Source organism: Orycteropus afer, unplaced genomic scaffold (assembly GCF_000298275.1).
Source record: "Orycteropus afer afer isolate SDZICR_OR568_19922 unplaced genomic scaffold, OryAfe1.0 scaffold00195, whole genome shotgun sequence".
Lineage (NCBI taxonomy): Eukaryota > Metazoa > Chordata > Mammalia > Tubulidentata > Orycteropodidae > Orycteropus > Orycteropus afer.
This window is the reverse complement of record NW_006921782.1, coordinates 5,416,437-5,439,723: the sequence shown is the minus strand read 5'-3', so window position 1 is coordinate 5,439,723 and position 23,287 is coordinate 5,416,437.

Below are 23,287 nucleotides of genomic sequence, written 5' to 3'. Positions count from 1 at the left end.
AAGGCTCAGGGGTCCAGGATTATCTTCTGTGTCTGTGTTAATTGGTTTCCCTTTTCTTTGTTGAAGAGGGTCTGTGCAGTCTTTCTGCCTAGTCTACCATCTTGCCATCTCCTCTGCATGAGATATTCTTGCCCATAATCTTTACAGAGGCAGATCCTTTCTTACACGGTGCCATTAGGTTGGTTCAAACCAAGAGTCTTTAGATTGTTAGCCTAATGCAAACTGTTCATGCTTCCTAAGGTCCTTATTTCTTAATTTGTCCTAAATCAATTTCTCTTATAACTTAAACCTATCTTCTGAGACTCTCCCTCCAGTTAGTTACTTTTATATCTCTTCTATTTTTTCATAACATTGAAAACAATCTGTAATTATCATTTTTTCTTCTCTCCCTTGAAATGTTTATTTTTTATTTCCTTCTACAGAATGTAAGATTCATAAGAGCAGGAAGCATCTCTGTCTTGCTCACTGCTCTGTTTACCGGCCCCATGCCTACTGAAACAGTGTCAGTACTTATTGTGTACTTTAAAAATAAATTAGTGTTGAAAGTTGAATGAACTATTAGGTACGTATGTGCAAGGGGGGAGTATGCACAAGACCATGTATAGGGTCGGCAGACAATGTTTCTACAAGTGTATCAGTATGTTCTATAAAAATCCTAGGTGTATAGTATAGCTGACAAGGGGCAAGGTTGTAGTCACTTTTTGGGCACAACCAGCTACCCAGAGGGAGTGAGTAGTTGTGGGCTTGGGACCATAGTCGCAGGGAACATCAAGCTTAATTGGCTTAACACACTACACAAAACATTGTTCTACCTCCTACTTTGGTGAGTAGCAACTGGGATCTTAAAAGCTTGCAAGGAGCCATCTACATGCAATGATGAGTCTCTCCTCATCCAAAGCAAAGAAGAATGAAGAAAATAAAAAATGCATGGAAACAATCAGTCCAAATGACTGGTACACCATGTGATCCTCAGCCTATACGACTATGAGACCAGAACTAGATGGTGCCCAGCTATCACTGTCAACCACTCAGAGGGGATCTATGTAGGAGTTCCTAGATAGAGTGGGAGAACAATGTGGAACAAAACTCAAAATCATTAAAAAAAAAATAAAAAGGAACCAGGTTTGCTGTTCTAATAGAGCCTGGTGGAACCACTGAGACTATGGCCCCTAGCTGCCCAGCTGTCCTTCAGGTCTAGAATTGAACCCAGTCCTGTGACTTCTAGCCAAACAAAAGATAGGCATATGAGCTGAGCATTTACATTATTAGGTACATACACTCCTTGGAGAAATCAATCATGGGAGAATAGAAGGGCTGAGTATGCACAGGGAGATAGCTCAGGGGGCATGAGTGCATGGAGGGAAGGACAAAAGGAAGAGGTAACTATGGGGAGGAAGGAGAAGGGAAGCTCTTGCACTGTGGTAAGTTGTAGTCAATGTCATGAGACAGCGTATGAGGACTGCTGTATGGAAAGTGAATTTGCTCTGTAACCTTTCATCACACAAAATAAAAAGTTGAATGAATCAGTCCATCAATTGATTCAATTAGTAGATAATTAGGTCTTCTTACTCAAAGACAAATTGAAATTTACATAATATTGTGGAAAATTTCCCAATACACCAATTCAGCCACAACTCTCAGTTTATTTTGTTTTCATGCCTTTAAATCATTTTTCAATTAAGGCAAAATTAGATTTTAGTCAGTCTTTACTAAATGACAAATTATAAATATATGGCTGTCAGTCCTGTCCCTATTCTCCCACTTCCTGTATCTATCTTCATTTTTCCTTCCCTTATAATAGTGTGTAAGGCATTTGTCTACATTTTACTGCTTTAAAGGATGACATTGTTGACTATGATCCAGAGCTCAGTGGTTCGGGTTCATTTTGCCTTGATGTTTGTGCAAGTTGCAGTACTCAGTGTCATAAAAGCTTTATCTCATTATATTATCATTCACTGGAAAATAATATTTCAAAGATGTTATGTATAAATGAATTGAATTTAGGACTGTGATCAAAATGCTCCCAAACTGTATGTACATAATTTCCCTATCTATAGTACTTTAAAGATATTCATTTGAAATCATATTTCCTTTGCCTTCAATTAAAAAAAAAAAAAGTTCTTTCATTTGTAGTATATTATATTAAAAAAAAAAAAAAAAAAGTGTTGTTTAAGATACCAAATGTTACCTTGATGTGTGTTGGTTTTCAAGCAGTAAGTAATGACTTCTAAAGCAAAGTCTATTGGTCTATTTGTGACTTGGCTGAACCAATTTACTTCAGTTTAGTCACATCCTTGAGGCATGCAGAGACCTAATTCTTGATCATTGCATACTGACCTTAAAAAATCATGTTCTACATCTGCATCCATTATTGCAAAGGCTATAGATACACACTTCCTTTCCACAGCCCCCACAGAAAAGACTTATTATAATAAATATTTATCATTTCTTCTCATACCAATTTCATTTCTGTATTGAAATAGTGAGAGAATATAGCTTGGATAAATTTAATTTACAGAAAATAAAATAGGAGTATCATAATGGCCAATGGTCTACTGCCCTCATCACCACAACCTTACCAGAATAAAGAAGATTAAGTTTCAGATTTTTTTTTTTTTTAGCTCTCCTGTCCAGCCATGTGAAGATGCTAGTAAGTAGTAAAATATATTTGAATCAAATATTAGAGAAGTGAGCAATATAATCAAATGGCCAAAATAATGCACACAGTAAAACCAACCACTCCTTTAAAGATGACAAGGTATAAATCATTTAAAAGGCACTGAATGATACATGCTACGTTGCCTGGGCCTTCATGCAGATTTTGAAACTGTACAGGAGGAAGTGACCATTTAAATGAGGCATACTGATAAGGTTCAGGACATATTTATAAAGTCATTAAAAGATAAAACTACATTATTACCAAATGAGGAATATTGTATTTAAATTGGGGAACTTAGTTACTTAATCAGAGATGATTTCCCTGACCACCCTGGTTAGAGATAGCACTGTTACTCTCCACCATCCAGTTATTCCTTATCCTTAAACACCTAAAGTATATCCTTTATAGCTATTTTAAAAATAAATGTTTTTCTTCATGATTATACATGTTTCATTCAATATAACAATAAAGTGAGAGTATTTTCTCACCATTCAAGTACCATGTCTGACATATAGTAAAACCAAAAACCAAACCCACTCTCATCGAGTTGATTCTGAATCATAGTGACCCAATAGGACAGAAGAGAACTGCCACATAGGGTTTCCAAGGCTGTAAAACTTTATGGAAGCAGACTGCCTCATTTTTCTCCCACAGATTGGCTGATGGATTCAAACTCCTGAACTTTTGTTTAGCTGCCCAGTGTTGTAACCACTTCTCCTCCAGACCTTCTATAGCATAAAGTAGGCCTAAAAATGCATGTTGGATACATAAATGAATGGCCTTGTGCTCTAGAGATAATCACTGGAATTTTGCCTCCTTTCTCATTTATCCTGATTGCTAAGTGAATCTTGGTTCCTTCATTATTTCCTGAATTACAATTTCTAACTTACTGGGATTTTGTGGATTGCTGACCGGAAATGTTGTAATGCTATTTTTCATCTACTATTCCTCTGATTTGACTCCCGTTTTCAACATTTCCCTGAAGTGGAGGTATTAATGGTGACCTCCATGGTTATTGTAATTTTATCCACTTACTTGAATCTCTCCTTGAAGTAGGAACAGCTCCAAGTTTGGCCTGAACTATAGCTTGCTACCCTGGAAAACATAGAGTATAGTGTAAGAGTATTGAGCACAATGAATTTGGATGAGTGCCTAGACTATGTTCAAACATTGTGATTTATAAAAAAGACTTTTTTTTTTTTAATTATTCAAACCAGTTGTAGAAGCACACAGCTGAAATTGAAGTCAGAGGTATCCCTAATCTTCCAAACAGTTTAAGAAATTTTTTTTAGGTAGAAAAAACTTGTTCTTAAATCTTCAATAAATTATTATTTTTTTCTTTTTGCATATTACCAGTTGCCACTGAATTGATCCAAACTCCTGGTGGATCCACACGTGTCAGGGTAGAACTGTAGTCTGTATTTCAGTGGCTTAGTTTTTTCAGAAGTACGGTACGATGCCAGGCCTTTTTTCTGAGGTTCTTCTTCGTGGACTTGAGCTGCAGAGTTTTCTGTTAGCAGTGGAATGTGGTCACCATTTGTACCACTCAGGGATTCTTGTTTGTGTATAACTTTCCTCAAATATAAAATGAGGAGGGTAGATCACATGGTCTCCAAGCTTCTTTTCTATTCTTACATTCCAGGTAAGAAGCAAAATGAGGTTCCACAAACCAAACTAAATTCACTGTCGTTGAGTTGGATGCAACTCATAGCAACCCCTCCTTGGGTTTCCAAAGTGGTATCACTACAGAAATAGATTGTCCAAACTTCCTTCCAAGGAGTGGGTGGTGGATTTGAACCACTAGCCCTCTGGTTAGCAGTCAAACGCCTTAGGTGCTATTCCACCAAAGCTCCCAAAATGAGGTTATGTAAGAGTAACTTGAATGCAATGTTGTCAGCAGTTTGCTTAAGTAATCATTTTTTCCCCACTATTTCTAAAAATGGCTGTGCATCAATGAGGCAAAACTGGTTTATTTAGCATTGTATTAACCAGGACATTTCTATTAGCTAGCACACAGGGCAAAAACCTTTTAGTTGCATATTTTGAAGTTCTTGTAGAAAAAACAAGTGCTGAATAAATATACTGATAATAGACAGCTTTATAAGCAACTTCCAGGCTGTGACATAAAAGAAATTCATCTTGATTTCTTGTTCCTTCCATCAAGATAATATTAAAATGCTACAAGATGCTAAAAGATAGTTTATGTCAAATAAATACTGAAATAATTTGGTTTGCTTATAATGGTAAGGATATTAAAATCTATTTTCTTAAAGTATTTATAAGCAGAGTATATATTGTAACTACTAACCTAATTATTTGAATAATCTGCCTCTTCTAGGTAAAAAGGTAAAAAAAAAACAAAGAAAAAAAAAACTAAAAACTCACTGCTGCTCAGTCATTTTTGACACATAGCAACCCCTCATTGGGTTTCCAAGGCAGTATCTCTATGGAAGTAGATTGTCCAAACTTCCTTCCGAGGAGCGGCTGGTGGGTTTGAACTGCCAGCCTTCTGGGTAGTGGTCTTTATTTTTATTTTAGGATTCAAGCTACAGAACCTGAAGCAGGTTCTACATCTTATATTTTACTGAATATCTGAAGACAAGAAGTAGGACTCCAGGATGTAGGATTTTCCTCATGTGTGTGGTGATCCCTTAAACCCAATGACTATAGATAGACATTGGACCAGATTTCCATCCCTCATTCTCTTGCTTAACTAGTTGTTCTACACATGATTTCTTGGGCAAAATACATGGCCCATTGACAAAATGGAGGTGGAAATTCTTGTCTTATCAGGAAGAGATGCTGGTACAATATAAAAAATGAATGTAGAAATATTATATAAAGAAGTAAAAAATAAATTGAAATGAAAAAATAAAGAATTATTTCTAAATGTCTCTTATTATTTGAACTCTAATTACTGAAGGCCATTTTTTACAATTCCTTTCTTTTTAAAAGTAATTTGCTTTTATCTCCATCAAAATAATAGAAAGTGAATGCAAATATGAAAGCTTTGTTTCATATTTACAGAGAAATTTCCTCATTGAAAATATTGTGAATATAGAGATACCTTCATTGAAAGTGGGTACTTTCCCCCCAAAGGATGTGTTTCTAAGAGATTGTACAGTTTAGGCAGCAATAGTGCCTTTCTTACTCCTTTTTGTTCTATCCCTTGCAAACACAGAACAGGTCCCCACTAAATGCCTTTTAATATGGAATTTTGGGGGTAACCAGAGGCAAAGGAAATTGAAAATCTTCACAGTCCAATCAGCACAATGTTAAGCTGTAATCCCTGCTGTGATTGGAGAGTCAGTCCAATTATCTTCCTTTTTCTGTAACAAGAGAGAACCATGATTTTTTTTTTCTAAATTCTATGCCACTTTGTTGATTATTGTTTTGAGAACAACCCTATCAACACTGCCATCTTCTCTGCAAACAAGTCCAAGAAATTAAGAGAATTTCTTTGTTATGACCTGTTTTTCTATGTCTCAACAAGAGTGAAAGAAACAAATCAACCTTAGGAAGTAAATTTTAGACATCTTTGCATATACTTGCCCACTTAAGTATCCAGAGTAGTCTATTTCCCTAGCTCTGGGGAGGGGGCAGTCCATTAACCTCCAGCTCTATAATATCTACCTTTGGTGTGGCATTCCTTGCTTCAGTTCCATGTCTCCATCTTCTTCTTTTTTCTTTTTTTCCAATAATGCTTTTGGAAAAAAATTTCACTGGGAAGGATAGTATCCTGACTGCTCACTGCTGAGTACTGTCACCAAATGCATTACAGACAAGCAGATAAGTAGTAGATGGTTCATATTAGCAATGTACCATTGATCTTCTGTCTGTACCTCTGAACCACATTTGTTAAAATAAGCAACACAAACACCAGCAATAAGTATGTTAAATAATTCTGTAAAACCAACAAGCTAAGGTGAAAAAGAGAAAAGATGTTTTATCTTGAAAGTGTATTTTTAATAGTTGGTGTGTGTGTATGTGCATGTATGTATGTTTTCATTTATTTCCTCTTTGTAAATGTTTTGACTGTTCAGGCTTGAATTCATTGTTTTTCATGCAGTAGAATTCCCATTCCACCTTGGCATGTAGAGTTGCTAATTCATTTTAAGGTGAATTAAATTAAGTCATTTAAGACTAATCAACACCAATTCAAGTAAAATCACATACTTCAAATCATTATGCTTTTCTAATGATGATAATATTAAAATTTAAAGGTCCCAAAGGTTTACTTAGATTAGCATGATAATTCTCAGACAAAAAAAATACTAGCTATTCAATAAATAGCAACACTTATTCTGTGGAGCTCCCATGGCGTGGTGCCTAAGGCATTTGATTGCTAACCAGAAGGCTGGCACTTCAAACCCAGCAGCTATTTCTGGGAAAGAACAACAGGCAATCTACTTCTGTAGTGATACCCCATGGGAAACCCAAGGAAGGGTTGCTATAAGTCTGATTCCACTCGATGGCAGTGAGTTTGGCTCCTTTTTTTTTTTTTTTTGGTATTTTGTGTCAAACCCTGTGCAAAGCACTTTATCCATATATTATTTTACAATTATTCCTTGAGGTAAGTATTATAATTCACAGAGATTAGATAAATTGATCAACCCTCCCAAGGCAGCAAAACTCCTAAGGGATAATCAGGATTTGTACACAGATCAGGCTCCAAATCCATGTTCTTAAGCTCTGCATTTGAACAGCCTTCATTCTTAGCAAATCACTCGATATGATAGTATGAGCGATAGAATAGCTCCCTGCAGATCAGATATTTTCTTCATCTTTATTAAAAGCCTGAAATTTGCATTATGAAGACTTTCGTTTGATTTAAAATATTTATCTTATATTAAAAGCTGATAATCCTTCTGGAGAAGAAACTTCTGCTCCATTGAAAAATATATCACTCTTGGGTTACATTACATTCAGATTTTGTGCAGTGAACTTACTTAAGATTACTAATTAGCTGCTCACCCAACCATTCTCCAATGAGAATATGAGTTGGGCAATATTAGATTCTGTATAGAGATTCTGTATAGAAGAAGTAACAACTTGATTCCAAGGAACGTGACATTTACTTACATGGATTTATGTGCAATGATTCAATAAAGAATGGCAAAGTGCTGCAACCTGGATATAAATAATAGTGTGCAAAAGAAGCTTGTAAAACAGGCCATAAAAAACAAAACAACAACAAAGCCTCATTTTCAAGTCTATTCCAACTCATGGCAATCCCATTTGCTTCAGAGTAAAATTGCTCCATAGAGTTGTCTTGGCTGTAATCTTTATGGAAGCAAATTGTCAGACCTTTCCTCTGTGGTGCTGCACGTTTGAACCATGAACCTTTAGGTTAGTAGTTTTTGTACAAATGCTTAGTGCACAAACTATTTAGTGCACATTTGCACTATTTCAGACTCCTACCGAAGTATACAAGGAACACTTAATCCCAGCTGTCAACATCAAGATGTCTTCAGAGATATCAAGGGTTTGGAAGGATATGTTGGACTATTTGATAGGAAGAAGAGGGAATTCCAAAATTAAGGATTAGCACAATCAGGGCACAATGTCTTCAACGGGTAGAGCACATATTTGGGTAATGGAAAGTGATCCGATGTTCCTAAAGCAGAGCTTTGATCTGGGTCAAACTGGTTCAGTGATGGTTGATTAAGTGAAATTGGAACAGACCCAAATATTTCACTTTGGAAAAAGCAGGATGACAACTGGGATGGGAAAAATTACAGAAGTCTTGTAAGGGGAAACTTGGAAAAAGCATATTAAATCCTTTCAGGAGTCTCATGTGGGAGATTGGGTTATTACTAGGACTGAGGGGAGCAACATACATTCAAAACTACATGGTCTGTCACCATCTTTAAGCAGGTCATCTTTGTTTCCAACTGTGCTGATCAAGAGATTTGGTTTCTATGCAGCACACAAGCTTAGAAAACCCTTGTTTTCTAAGAGGGAATTAATTTTCTAGCAGGCCATCAACTAGTAATTTTTCCCATTCCAGTTATTGTCCTGGTTCATTTATATTTTACAAATTCAGGTCCATTCTGATTTTGCTTCATTGGCCATAACTGAACCTGGAAGAAGAACTTTGAATTCCTGTCCTGAGGCATGGTGCTAATAGAGAATTCAGGAGTTAAACAAACTAGACAGAGACCAGATCATGGTACCTCTGGCTACAGTGGTGAAACATTTGCACTTGCTTCTATGAACAAAATGGAGATGTGGAGGCAATTTGATGGTGGTAGTAATTATCCAATCTTCATTTTAGGAAAATAACACAGGTGACTTGTGGAATGAGTTTAGATAAATGGAAAAATGACAGGTTTGCCACAAGTCACCAAAAAAGATAGTAAATAAAAAGACAGCCTGGGGGGAATGAAAAGGTAGAGACTGAAGGGAACTTGCAGAAATAAAACTCTGTGAACATGATCTAATCATTGTACCTTCTGAAGATATAGTCAGAGTATAAAGTGAGTAATTTTTCCATATATAGCTACTACTTCTCACCTACCTAATGGTAATACATTCTTCCTTTCATATATACCTCACAATATCATTAGGCAGTTGAGTGTTTGAATTTTCAGAAGGGAGGCGCTCTAACATCATAATATCAGTTTAGTAGCATTGGGATGCATCTCCCAAAAGAAGTTTATAATGGTAGAATTGTACTGAGGACTTTATGTAAAAGTTGGGGTTTTGTTGGTTTTTAGCTTGGATTTTCTTGTTTATTTCTTTTGTGTTACAACTTATGTATACCTCTGGTTCATCATATGGGAGCTCTGGTGGCATAGTGCCTAAGGCATTTGATTGCTAACAAGAAGGCTGGTGGTTCAAACCCACCAGCCACTACTCGGGAGGAAAGTTGGGCAATCTACTTCTGTAGTGATACTGCATCAGAAACCCAAGGAGGGGTTGCTACAAGTCAGGACTGACTCCACGGCAGTGAGTTTGGTTTTGTTTAGTTTGGCTTATCATATCCTTTTCCCAGGTCATAGTTAAAAGAAGGAAAAAAAGGGCAACATTCTCTGGACTCCTGACCACATCAGTTTATGCTCCTTGTATCTTGATAGACAGAACATTGAAGGCCATGCTGGGGAAGCCCTGTATCTCTAGAGTTCTGCAAAGCACAACTCCAGCAGGCACTGTTCTCAGCATGGTACAATAGAATGCAATGTAAGAGTTTCCCCTGCTGTCTCCCACATTTTCCTGTCCTTGAACTTTCTGCTAAAAGACTAAAAACCAAACTCAATGCCATCAAGTTGTTTCTGACTCAGAGTGACCCATCCTTAGGTTTCTGAGGCAGTATCACTTTGGAAATAGATTGCCCAGTCATCCTTCTGAGGAGTGGCTGGTGGGTTTGAACCACCAACCTTCTCATTAGCAATCAAATGCCTTAGGCACTACACCACCAGAGCTCCCACTGTATGGGTTAATTGACCATTCCTGCTTTGTTTCCTCAAGTTTTCATCTTGCTTTTTCCCTTTTTCATACCACAAACCCTAAGAAAAAATGAAATCACACACATGCCAACTGTGGCTGTTTTTGATTAGGCATTGTTGTTGTGTTTTCCATTGAGTTGGATCTGACTCCTAAGGACCCCTTCTTGGGTTTCCAAGGTGGTATCACTACGGAAGTAGATCGCCCAACCTTCCTTCCAGGGAGTGGCTGGTGGGTTGGAACCACCACCCTTCTGGTTAGCAGTCAAATGCCTTAGACACTACACCAGCAGAGCTCCTGATTAGGCATTGTTGTTGTTGTTGTTGTTGTTATGTGCCGTCGAGTCGGCAACGACTCATAGCGACCCCTCCTTGGGTTTCCGAGGCAGTATCACTACGGAAGTAGGATTGCCCAACCTTCCTTCCGAGGAGTGGCATTAGGCAGTGTGTATTTGTAGGCTTCACAAGGACTGTCTCTATCTCCCTTGCATTGCTGTTACATTAGATTCTATTTGGTTGGTTTTCATCAGAGTCTTTTTTCCAGTACAAATTCAAATAACAATCTTAATAAGAAGAAATGACTTGTAATAACCAGCTCTCACCAATAAGAAAAGACAGCATGAAGTCTCTTAAGACAAGTAATAATTAAAGAAAATAAAGAGTGGTCATTTTTCAGAAAGTATGTGTGTGTCCAAATTATCCCAGTTACCATAAACATATCTTTCCTGAACAGTTGGCTATCACTGACCTCTCCATTAGGATTCAACGTCACACTTATGATTAAAAACCACAACAAATAATAATAATATTTAAAGAGAATCCTATATATTTATTGTTATGCAAGTACAACATCCTTTATTTATTTATTTCTTCTTGTCCCCTCCCTTTAATATTTCACAGCTCGGAAGATAAATAACAGCAGGTTTAATACTATTGACAGAAGTCTTTCTGCTATGTAAACCTGCTTTCTCTACAAATATATCATGGCCATAAGGGGCAGTGAAAGCAGGATTGAAGATTCATTTGTATATCCCCATAAGCGAAGAGCAAATGAAGCTCAAGCCTGCCTCTCAGAATAGTTAGATGACTCACTCAACCAGCTGCCTAGATCCCCTCTGGCTGGAAATATCAGAACTAGAATTGAATAATATCATATTAAAAGATGAAGAGAAAATATAAATCTACTCTATGTGTTTATATTGTAAAATGTCCTTGCATCTAATTGCAGATATACTGCAAAATATTCACTTTATTTCCAATATCATATGATTGGGCATGATGATTCTATGTGGGAATATTTTGTTTACAGAGTGAATTTTGTGGTTATAAAAGTTACAGAAGATTTTGATTTGGGATGACACTTCTATTGGTTTTTCTGTTTCTAAATGCAATATTGGTGAAAGATGGCAGCCTTAGAAACCGACTTTCTTATTTTTTTCCCAGTTCCTGGCAGTTAACTTTGTGCTTCAGTTCTGTTTTGGAGAGGAAAATCTTGCGTATGAAAGGACATAAGAACTGCCATCTGGTCCTGGTGATTTTTCCATGTCTTGTTTATCTATTAGGTGTAGAACATCTTGTACATTAACTATTATTTGATTTAATAATTCTCATCTGTTTCTCTTGCTTTTTTCCCAAAGATATTTAGCAAATGAGAATATCCCTAAAAACGTGCTTAATAGAAAAGAGAAACCAATAATTCATTTAATGTTTCAGCCTAGGGTCTTCCTTAACAAAGACCAGGCAAGGAATTTATGTTTTTGACTCACTCTTTTCACATTGCATTATATTTTCCGTCCTATATTTGCCAGCTGAGTTGACAGTCCTACTTCCTCCATCCTTCCACTTTTTCTTGACTTACATTGTCAGAAAAGAAGTAACATATGTCTGTGATGAAGAAATTGTATTTTATTAGACACAAACACTGAAACTAAATAGTTTGCCAAGTTATAGAATTGCTGAACATATTCTTTATTACTCTTTTCTTTTAATTTTCTAAAATTATCATGGACTGTTTTATTTATTCTTTATTTTAGTACCTTTTTTTTTGAAATCAGAAATGGTATTTATTCATCAATCTTTTCACTCATTGATTCACTCAACAAATCATGATAGTGTGCCTATTATATGTCAGACACTATGCTATGCAATAATAAGAAACCCCAACCCAACCCACTGCCATTGATTCTGACTCATGGCAACCCTATAGGATAAAATAGAACTGCCCTATATGGTTTCCAAAGTTGTAAATCTTTACGGAAACAGACTACCTCACCTTTCTCCTGTAGAACAGCTGGTGGGTTTGAACCAGTGAACTTTGGGTTAGCTCCTTGCAATGAGAAGACAGTAATAAGGAAACAAGCAAGGTCTAATCTACATGCAGGTTATAGTCTAGAGGAGAAAACAGAAATAAGTCAAATATGTCCACAGTTAATCACATAATTGCTTCTATGGTACAGTCTAATTACCAGATGCTATGAGAAAAGAGGATGACTTTTATTGAGAAGAACAAGAATTCAATTAATGAAAACAAAATAGTCATTCTTCACAGTAAATGTGTATGTTGAAAATACTTCTGCTATAAACAAATCTTTGTGCAACTGTTAGTTAATATCACGAGCCTTTCATATTAAGGCTCAACTTCTAATTGGGAAGAACAGCTACAATGGAAGAATTACAAAAGACTTTGTTGTTGTTACTGCTAAACAACATTAAAGTATAAAAGAGGGCACCTATGCTAGTCTGGAAGATCAGAGAGGGCTTCTCTGGAGAAGTGACTCCTGATGTGAGAAGGCTGATTGGGAGAGAATACTCCCAGCAGAGGAATAGCAGTTTGAAGACCCTGAAGAAAGATGTTGCATTTGTGAATGTTAGAAGGTGGTCAGTTATCTAAAACAGAATGTGTGGTGCAAAGTGAACTTGGGAAAGAGGGCAATAGCCAGACCAGATTGGTAAGCCCATGGTAAATGCTTTCACCTTGATCCTTAGAGTGATATGGTGCCATTCAAGGGTTTTAAGCTGGACAATTGTCATGTAAACAAGGATACTAAACCTGCTGGAACAGTATATTAGGGGCTAAAGTTTAATCCCTAGTTTAAATCACAGAGACAGGATCAAAAGCCAGTACATTTGTATTCTAGGACAGAGATTTAGTAGATTCACATATCAGACTTCAGGAGGAACGGCCTGCCTTTGTACTATGGAATTTTGAAGCTTGATAATTAGGGAGGCACTGTGTAGCCCAGGCACAGAAAGAACATAGCTATATTATGAGGCAGAACCTGGGCTCTAGTCCTCTCCAGGATTTGTGGTTATGGGCAATACCAGCCCTTCCTGTGGCTTGAGCAGGGCACTGAGGTTCAATCCTAGTGTTTGCAGGTATATGATATAGCAAGGTAGTAACGGAATTCTGTCTCAATGTTTTTTTTCTATCTCAATGTTTTTAGGAAAAGAGTGATCCCCTCACATAGCATGAGAGGAGCCTGGAGCCCCAGCCTTGAGATTGGCCAGGATCAATTATCTTAAGTACTGGGTTTTAGGCAATTTTCATGGAGCTCTTGGATAAATTAATCCTTATGTCTCAGCCATATGTTTAATGTTACATTTTAAACTGCTTATACTGTGCACAATTTGAAAGAAGACTGGAGATCACAAGAATGAACAAGGAAAGCATGGCTATTGCAGAAGTCAGGCAGAAGATTACAGTAGTATGAATTAGAGGTGAATGTGAATATAACGGTTGATGGGATTTTGGAGAGGATTTAGTAGTGAAATAGCTAGATTTTGTGATGAACTAGATGGAGGGGTGGTCAGGAAAACGTGTGTGACAAGGTTAGCTCCTAAATTTCTGACTCAAATTGGCTGTATGCTACTTCTTTTTCCCGATAAAGAACATTTCAGAAGATCCAAATCTGGGGAGTAAAATCATGAGTTCGGGTTTTAAGGATTATGAGTCATCTTTGAACATGTGGTAGAGGCACGAGATAATATGGGATAACGCTCAGATAAAAGAACTCTTGCTTTTGTAGCAGAGGGTCTAGAGTCAGGCCACTGATAAAAGAAACAAAAAACACAGCTTTCCACCTACACTAACCAGAGACAGTGCAAAATGGGAGCTTAACAACAAAGATGTCTGTCTCTCATTCATGATACCATGGGCACCAGTATGTTCATAACTTCTGTCTAGCCTCTTAGAAATGTCAAAGTAATTAACTTTGAGGCTGATGTTTATCTTCTGAGATTTGACCTTACAGTGTTATCTTAGAATAGAAAGAATCTTAGAAATCTACTGTATTACTCTTGTATTGTGCAAAGTTAGATTTAAAGTAAGACTAGCTTTATTTGTTTCCAAGGTCTGCTATAACAAAATACCACAGACTTATAAGAACAGAAAATTGTTGTCCTATAGATTTGGAGGCTAGTAGTCTGATTACAGTGAAAACAGTGACATGTGATCTTGGAAAGTTTGTGGAGAATATTATTTCTTGCTTTTCTTTGGCTTCTGGTTGCCACAGGAATTCTTTGGCCTTCAGCTGCAATGTATAACTCAGTTATCGTATGGCCAGTTTTCTCTGCCTAACTTTCTGTGTCCCTTCTCCTCAATTTGAGTGTCATTCAAATTGGGTTAGGACCTACCCTACTGCAGTATAACCTCATGTTAACTAATAACAGCTTCAAAGGCCCTGTCTCTAAACAAGATCACATTCAAAGAGATGAGTGGTTCAGACTTCACCCTATCTTTTTGGAGGACAGAAGTCATTCCATAACAACAGGTGTCACAGACTAGTTTTTTCATTGAAAATGTCATTTTGTTCAAGCTACTCATCACTCTTTTCTGCCCAGCAGCAGGATTCTGTAAATTTGAAAGCTGTTGGAGAGCTAGAACTATAGGTTACTGAGTGGCACAAATGGTTGACACTCATCTACTAACCTAAAGGTTGGAAGTTTGAAACTAACCAGGGCCATGGAAGAAAGGCCATGTGAATTGCCTCCATAAAGATTAGAGCCAAGAAAACCCTATGAAGCTCAGTCCTATTGTGTAACAAAATCAACAGTGGCAATGGGATTTTTGTTATTGTTGTTCAGCATTTGAAGCTGCTGTAAGCCTCCTTCATTCAGATTACTATTGTCCTGCCATACTTCCATCATTCACCCATTTATTTCAGGTACTTAAGGGAAATGAATGATTGTGAATGATGTGATCTGAACCATTCCTTTTTGAGAGTATTATCTTAAAGTTACAACATGTTCCCTGGATGAACTGGTGTGTGTGTGTATACATCACTGTACTGAATATATATTGATATAATTTGTTTTCATAAATAGTGAGATTTCTGTTCTGCAATTCAATTCTCAAAATTTTAATATACCATTTTATTCTTTGATGATAATCCAATCTAAGGCTCTTTAAGCTCCAAGAGTACTTGAATAGACAGTTTAAGATATTTATTTTCTCTGTGCACTGATGAAAGACTTGATTGATTGTGGTAAGACAGGTTTTGAAATGGATATTTTAATAACTCAGTGGTAGATGTCAAAGCACTTACATATGTATATATCTATTACATAAATATCTCCCAAATTTAATAAGAACTAGCGTGTTTAGTGAACAAATATTTAAATCAGGCTTAAACATTAAGTATAAACCCATTCTTCTTTTAAAACAAAGTGGTGCATACAATTGTTTAAGAAGTTCTTGAGTTAGCAATCTATTAAAACTATGATCTGAATTTATTTATGTTGCTGTTGTTAGGTGTCACTGAGTCAGTTCCAACTCATAACGACCCAATGTACAACAGAACGAAGCACTGTCCTATCCTGCGCCATCCGTACAGTCATTGCTATACTTGAGCCCATTGTTGAAGTCCCTGTGTCAATCTATCTTGTTGAAGGTCTTCCTCTTTTATGAAGACTCTCTACTTTACCAAGCATAATGTCCTTTTCCAGAGATTAGAAACATGACCCAAAGTAAGTGGGACAAAACCCTACTATCCTTGGTTCTAAGAAACATTCCAAGTGTACTTCTTCCAAGACAGTTATTTGTTCTTCTGGCAATTCATGGAAAGTATATTCAATATTCTTTGTCAAAACCATAAATCAAAGTCATCAATTCTTCTTCCTTATTCATTATCTAGCTTTTCTGAGTATATGAGACAATTAAAAATACCATGGCTTAGGTCAGGCACATCTTAGTCTTCAAATTGACATTTTTGCTTTATAACACTTTAACAAGATTATTTGCAGATTTACCCAATGCAATATGTCATTTGATGTCTTGATTTTTGCTTCATGAGTGTTGATTGTCGTTTCAAGTGAAGTGAATTCCTTGACAACTTCAGTCTTTTCTCCGTTTATCATCATGTTGCTCATTGGTCTAGTTGTGAGGATTTTGATTTTCTTTATGTTGAAATGTAATCCATACTGAAGGTTGGAGTCTTTGATCTTCATCAGTAAGTGCTTCCAATCCTCTTTGATTTCAACAAGCAAAGTTGTGTTATCTTCACAATGCAAGATGTTAATGAATCTTCCTCCAATCCTGATGCCATATTCTTCTTCATATAGTCAAGATTCTCAGATAAATTATTCAACATATAGATTAAATAAATATGGTGAAAGCATACAATCCAGATATTCATCTTTCCTGATTTTAAACTGTGCAGTGGCCCCTTGTTCTATTTGAATGATTACTTCTTGTCCCATGTACAGTTTCTGCTTGTTCTGGAATTCTGATTCATTAGTGTTATCCATAATTTCTTATGATCCACACAGTCAAAGGCATTTGCATAGTCAATGAAACACAATTAAACATCTTTCTGGTATTCTGTTTTCAGAAAAGATCCATCTGACATCAGTAATGATATCCCTCATTCTATATCCTAGTTTGGGAGCTCTGTTAGCATAGTGGCTACAACACTTGACTGCTAACCAGAAGGCTGGCGGTTCAAATCCACCAGCCACTCCTTGGAAGCAAGATGGGGCAATCTACTTCCGTAGTGATACTGCCTCGGAAACCCAAGGAGGGGTCACTATGAGTTGGGTCCGACTCGACGGCAAACAACAACAACAATATCCTGGTTTGAATCTGGCTTGAATTTCTGACAGTTCCTTTCTATGTACTGCTGCAACTATTTTTGAAATATTTTCAGTAAAATTCACTTGTGTGTGATACTAAGGATGTTGTTAGGTAATTTCCACATTCTGTTGTATCACCTTTCTTTGGAATGGGCACAGATATGCATCTCTTCTGTCAGTTGGCCAGGTAACTGCCTTCCAAATTGCTTTCCATAGACGAATAAGCACTTCCAGCATTGCGTATATTTGTTGAAACATTTCCATTGGTCAGTTACTGGAGCCTTATTTTTCACCAGTGCCTTCAATGCAGTTTGGACTTCTTCCTTCAGTACCATCAGTTCTTGATCATATGCTACCTCCTGAAATGTTTGAAGATCAACAAATTCCTTATGGTACAGTGACTCTGTGTGTTGCTTCCTGCATCATCCAATCTTTTGTCCATAGAATACTTCAATAATGTAACTCAAGGCTTAAATTTATTTATAGCTATAAAAAAAGGAGTAGTCAATTTAAAACTTAAACTATAAATCATTATACATTCTTACATTTTTTAAAAAAAAGAACTAAATAGACTGTAGTAAGGAAAATAACTTAAAAATTGTAGCTTCTCTTTATCTAATTTTTTGTTTGTCATCTTTTCCTTGTGTAGGATAAAGCAACCCCAGAATAAGTTGTCAGTCATTCATCATCCTCTACTCACTTTAAATTATACTTAGAAGATAGGTTAGATCAGGAAAAACATTTATTCCTACATAATGTGTAGCCATTGGCTTGAATCAGTTGAACAGGCATTAATTAACAGAAATTCCCTAAGGACCATCAAGAAAGCTGTGTTTGCCTCCACTAAATCCAGAAGGCAGTTTGTAAAGTTCAAAGGAAAGATAGTTTTAAGAAAGTCAAGTCTTAAATTGTATAACACAACTCACTGAGAGATCCAAGTTAATTGGATGAACCCCAATTAGAAAGCATGCAATAAGAAAGTGAAATGTTTTTGCTATGTAAGGTTTTTTTTTTCTCCCTATGATTAATCTAAAAGAGAGTCAATTTTACTCTTGATATTGGAAAGTATTGGTATATATTGATAATTGAAATAGCATACATTAACACTTGTTAAAATTTTGATGTGCAGAAGATAGATGCCTTTGCATCCCAAATACATTGAACAGAATAGTTTAACTGTAAGTTTCCTCTTCTCTAATGGAGGATTATTCAGCTCTCAGACCGAAGGTCCCTAGGGGTGGGGAAAGTATTTGGCAATGTGCTAGTACTTTTATTTATTTATTTGTCTAATCCGTAGCAGAAGTTATTCTTTTTTTCTTAAACGTTATTTTATTGTTATTTAGAATGTACACAGCAAAACATACACCAACTCAACAATTTCTACACAAACATTTTAGGGACATTGATTATGTCTTTTCAGTTGCTCAAACAATCCCACCCTCCTTTTCTGAGTTGTTCCTCCCTCATTAACATAAGCTTATTGCTCCTTAAGATTCCTATTTAATCTTTCAAGTTGTAGTTGTCACTTTGATCCCATATAGATAGTTCTTAAAGAGCTCTATTGTTGTTCTTATGTGTCATGGAGTCCAACTTGACTCATACCAACCCCACTCTAGACAGACCTTTTTTACTGGTTAAGCTATTTGATTTTAAGAAGAAGTAAGGAGATATTTTTGGTTTCAGGTTTAAAGATTATCTCATGGCAACAGTTTCAGGAATTCATCTACCCTCCAAAGATCTAGAAAATCTGGAGCCCAAGAGAGTTTGAAATTTTGTTCTGCATTTTTCCCCTTTTGGAAGGAATTTTCTATGGAATCTTTGATGAAAATGTTAAGTAATGATAGCCAGGCATCTTCTAGTGTCATGACAAAGGAGGCAATTGTTCATAGAAGCAGTTAGTCACACATTCCATATCCTCCTTTTAAATCTACAAAATGATAGCTGTTTACCAGAGTATCATTATTTCCATTCTGTGAAAGTTGAAAAAAATAACCACCTATTTTCTAATATTACTCTTTGATAGAACATTTTAAACACTAAAAGGTGAATCTACTGAAAATTAACCAACTAATTTGATGTATCATCTTTGAAGGAGGTAAAATCACATTCTACACATGCATTTTCAAACAGGCTATATTTTTGTCATTATATTTTGGATGTCATCCTTATTTTGGTATAACTAGTGTTATATTGGGAATCTCTGATATATTTACAAAATGTAATATATTTTCACAACTTTTGCAAGTATAGTATTTTTCTTTACTTGATTTATATTGCCTGTAGTCAAAAGTCATGATTTTTGAAGTTCCTAAATATTAAAGTATTATAATCCCCTTCTTTACCTCAACTCAAAATGTAAACCATACTCAAACTGTGATAAATGTGTTATGAAGTACATGAAGCATCTTTTCATATAATGTCTGCTCTGACACGTTTCTATTGAAATACCAGATATCAAATTCCTAAGCCATTATTTTTTGCTATTATCTCCATTATTATTATAATTTGCTATCCTTGAGGTTTGCTGGTATTCTAAATAGTTGCTTATTTTATTTCTGGTTTCATCCAGCAGAAGATTTGCCTTGCTTTACTTTGTATCATCTCCCAACTATTAAGTAAGAAATTTTCTGCAATTGAGGGAGAAAGCCAGTCACACAGCTGCAACATGAAATCCCCCTAATCTATCTCCTTTATTATCATCCTTAATTATTGCCTCAATGCAAAATCTTATCTTTCAGCATATTTCTTTCAAAGGGGATTTTCACAGTGGTTTAGTTTTTATTTCATCTTTATTTTTAACTTATTGTTCTATCAATATTAGTTTATTTAATTGTTTTATGAACAATCAACATTTTAAGCATAGTGTCAGACAGTAAGTCACAACAATTTGCACAGAGTTAAATATTTGGCCAAAAATAAATATCAACTGAAAAAAATAAGTGCCAAAAGGATTTACCCCAAACTACACCCTGCAATTTTTTAACACAAAATCAATGTAAGTGCTATGTTTTCAGAAGAGCTTACAGTGAGTTAGGTAAGAAGACTTCATTCTATGAATCAATAATAGAAAGTCTCCGCAGTATCTTAGTTCTTTGGAAATTTGAATTTGACTTCAAATAGATGCTTAAACAAAGTATCTGCTTACCATACCTCTCTAGCACTTGGCTAGATCTGGTGTGATGCAAATGGTAACAGGGATATACTTGGGAGGAGGACCTGCTCAAGATTTGAAAGAGACAGGAAAAAGAATAGCAGTAGAAGGCTTGTTTAGTCAAATGGTCCTAATTGCCACACACCCTCCTATGAACTCGTGCTCCTCTCCTCTCCTCTCTTTTCTCCTCCTTCTTTCTCCGTCTCCTTTTCTTTCCCCTCTGTCCTTTCCTTCTCTCTGTCTTCTTCTTCCTTTTCCTTTCTGTTCTTTCTCTACTCTCTTCTCACTTCTCTCTCTCTGTCTCCTCTCTTTCTTTTTACATATTCCTCCTGCTTTCACTACCCTCTAGGTTTGTAAATCAGCTTTGACACCTCTGTAGCAAATATGGATATCATCACCTGTTTTTGGTGATAAACTAAAAGGTTGGTGTTTTCCAGTAGATTTTATGAAACACAAAGGAAACACAGGAGCAAAAGGTATTGAAACGTAACAATTGCTCTGCTTTTAAAGTAGAGGTTGCTGCTCTTTACAATCTTACTCATAAATCTTGTCTGTTTTACTCATTATCTGAGATGCCACAAGATGCCTATGGTGATGACACCAGTTAGCAGGTACCTTATATGAATTCTTTCTTCTTAACTACCACTCTCCATTTGTTGTATTTCCTATAGAACAAGAGTTGCATACTGTACATCTTGACACTTATATTGTTCTCTAGATGTTAACTGGTGTTTTGCTTATTAAAATATAGATAATTATCTGTAAATCTCATTCCAATGAATGGTCCAATGCCTTGCCCAATATCTGTAAATGCCTAAGAGCTAATGTTTTTACAGTCATATCTAGCTCCAACTTTTTTATTTTCTTGGATTAATCCAGTTTGTAGCTCATCTCACTCTCCAGCAACAGTTATTTTTGTTTTGACCCGTGCCGTGTTAACCCACAACCTTAGAACACACTTTAAAAAAAAAAAAACCTCATTGCTGTGGAATCAGATTTGACTCATAGTGACCCCACCTTGGCTTTCTGAGGAGGTATCTCTATGGAAGTAGATTGTCCAGTCTTCCTTCAAAGGAGTGGCTTGTGGGTTTGAACTGCCAGCCTTCTGGTTAGCAGTCAAATGCCTTAGCCACTACGCCACTAGAGCTCCCTGGAACACACTTAGCAGTCTTAATTATCATGAAATAAATAAATAAATAAATAATACATAAACAAATAAATTTTAAAAGCAACTCATAAGATATTTGTGTTTTCTATCTTGTAGAAGCATTGGGATTTACATCTGGAGAGGCCAAAAAAAAAAAAAAAAAGATTAAATTGAATATTAGATAACTTTGTTCCTAATATTTCTTTGGTTATTTGTACAAATTTAAGAATGTGTCTCCCAGTTTGTTCCTCCCATTTTCTATTTTTGTCTCTTATTACTTCCCTCTCTTACCATCCCACCCGTCCACTTCTTTCTTTCCTCTTCTCCCTTCTCCTCACATCTTCTCTCTTGTCCTTTCTGCCCTTCTATTTTACTCTCTACCTACCCCTTTTCAATTAGAAACCTAAATTAATACCATTTTTTAATACAGAGATGTTCTAATTTTTCCGCCTTACCTCTGGGCTTCTTTTTGATACCTCTGTTTTTGTTTTGTTTTGTTTCCACCATGAATGGTAAAGGTAGCTTGAAATTTTTTGAGTGAGATTTATCCCCTATAATCCTAAATTTTCTTCTTATCCTTATGGACCAATGGTTTTAAAATATTTATTAGAACACAATAGCATTTGGTTGATTAGCATTATATATGTATAGTAATTACAAGGTTGGTTTCAGTCCCATAAGCAGGAACACATACTGACCAAGCTTTTTACTGTTTGAAAATAAACTGTACCTTACTAAACCCCTCCTCCAGTTTTTAGTTGCTATAAAATGCAATTCCAGGCAGAGTTTATGGACTATCCTTGTTGGGTACCCTAAATGAAAGTAACAACCTAAACTACTTTGCTCTTAAGAGAGATCAGGGAACTAATTTAATGTTACAAAAATGATAAACAAGTGAATTGAAAGCTATTTAGTGATGCTCGCAAGCATCTCAGTCCATATAAGCATATGGCATATATCAAGAGTCACTCTGCCATCAGAGTCCTCTGCCACCTCTTCTGGAAAGTGGCTGGAAAGGTCTCTGTGATTAATTGTCCTAGGGTCTGGGAACTTATATGTTCTCATTCCAACACAGCAAAACTGAATTTTAAAAAAAATGTGGCTCGATTTTTACCAGTTTTTGAGGCAAAAACCATGTTAAGATGTACTGGTTCCAAGTGCTGCCTTGGGCAGCATCACAAGTAAGGAACAGAAAACAAATAGAGAGACAGATTTTGATAGCAAATGAAACTCCTGATTGGCTGAGTCAATTTCCATTAAGGGTAATGAAAATAGGCAAAATTATTAAAGAAATTCCCAGAAGGGAGGAAACATCTCAGGATAAAAACTTACCATAGAAATTCTTGTATTTTGCTGCCAGTCTAGAAATAAATCTCCTCAGATATACAGGGGCTCTTTTATTACTAGTAGCAAGAGCTAATTCAAGTGGACTCCTCCAAATATGGGAGGAGAGGGGCTTCTCCCCAAATGGGTTAATATATAATTCTTACAAAGTCATTCAGATATACATGCCTTCTTCTCACATAGCTGATATTCCATTAGAAATATTTTAGTAGGAATCACAGCATGTCATAAGAAAAAATCCTTAAATTACTACTTACTATAATATCATACCTATAAGAATACTATGATTATCCCCATTTTATAAAGGAGGAAATAAAGTCTAATGGGTATTTATTGACCTAATATGGCTTGCCTTCTAAGTGGCAGAATCAGGATTTGAATTAAAATCTTTAAATTTTTGACTCCGTTCCCCAAATCACATTATCTTGACAAACTGATCTAAAGATCAGGTCAGAAGGAGTGCCAGAAATAAA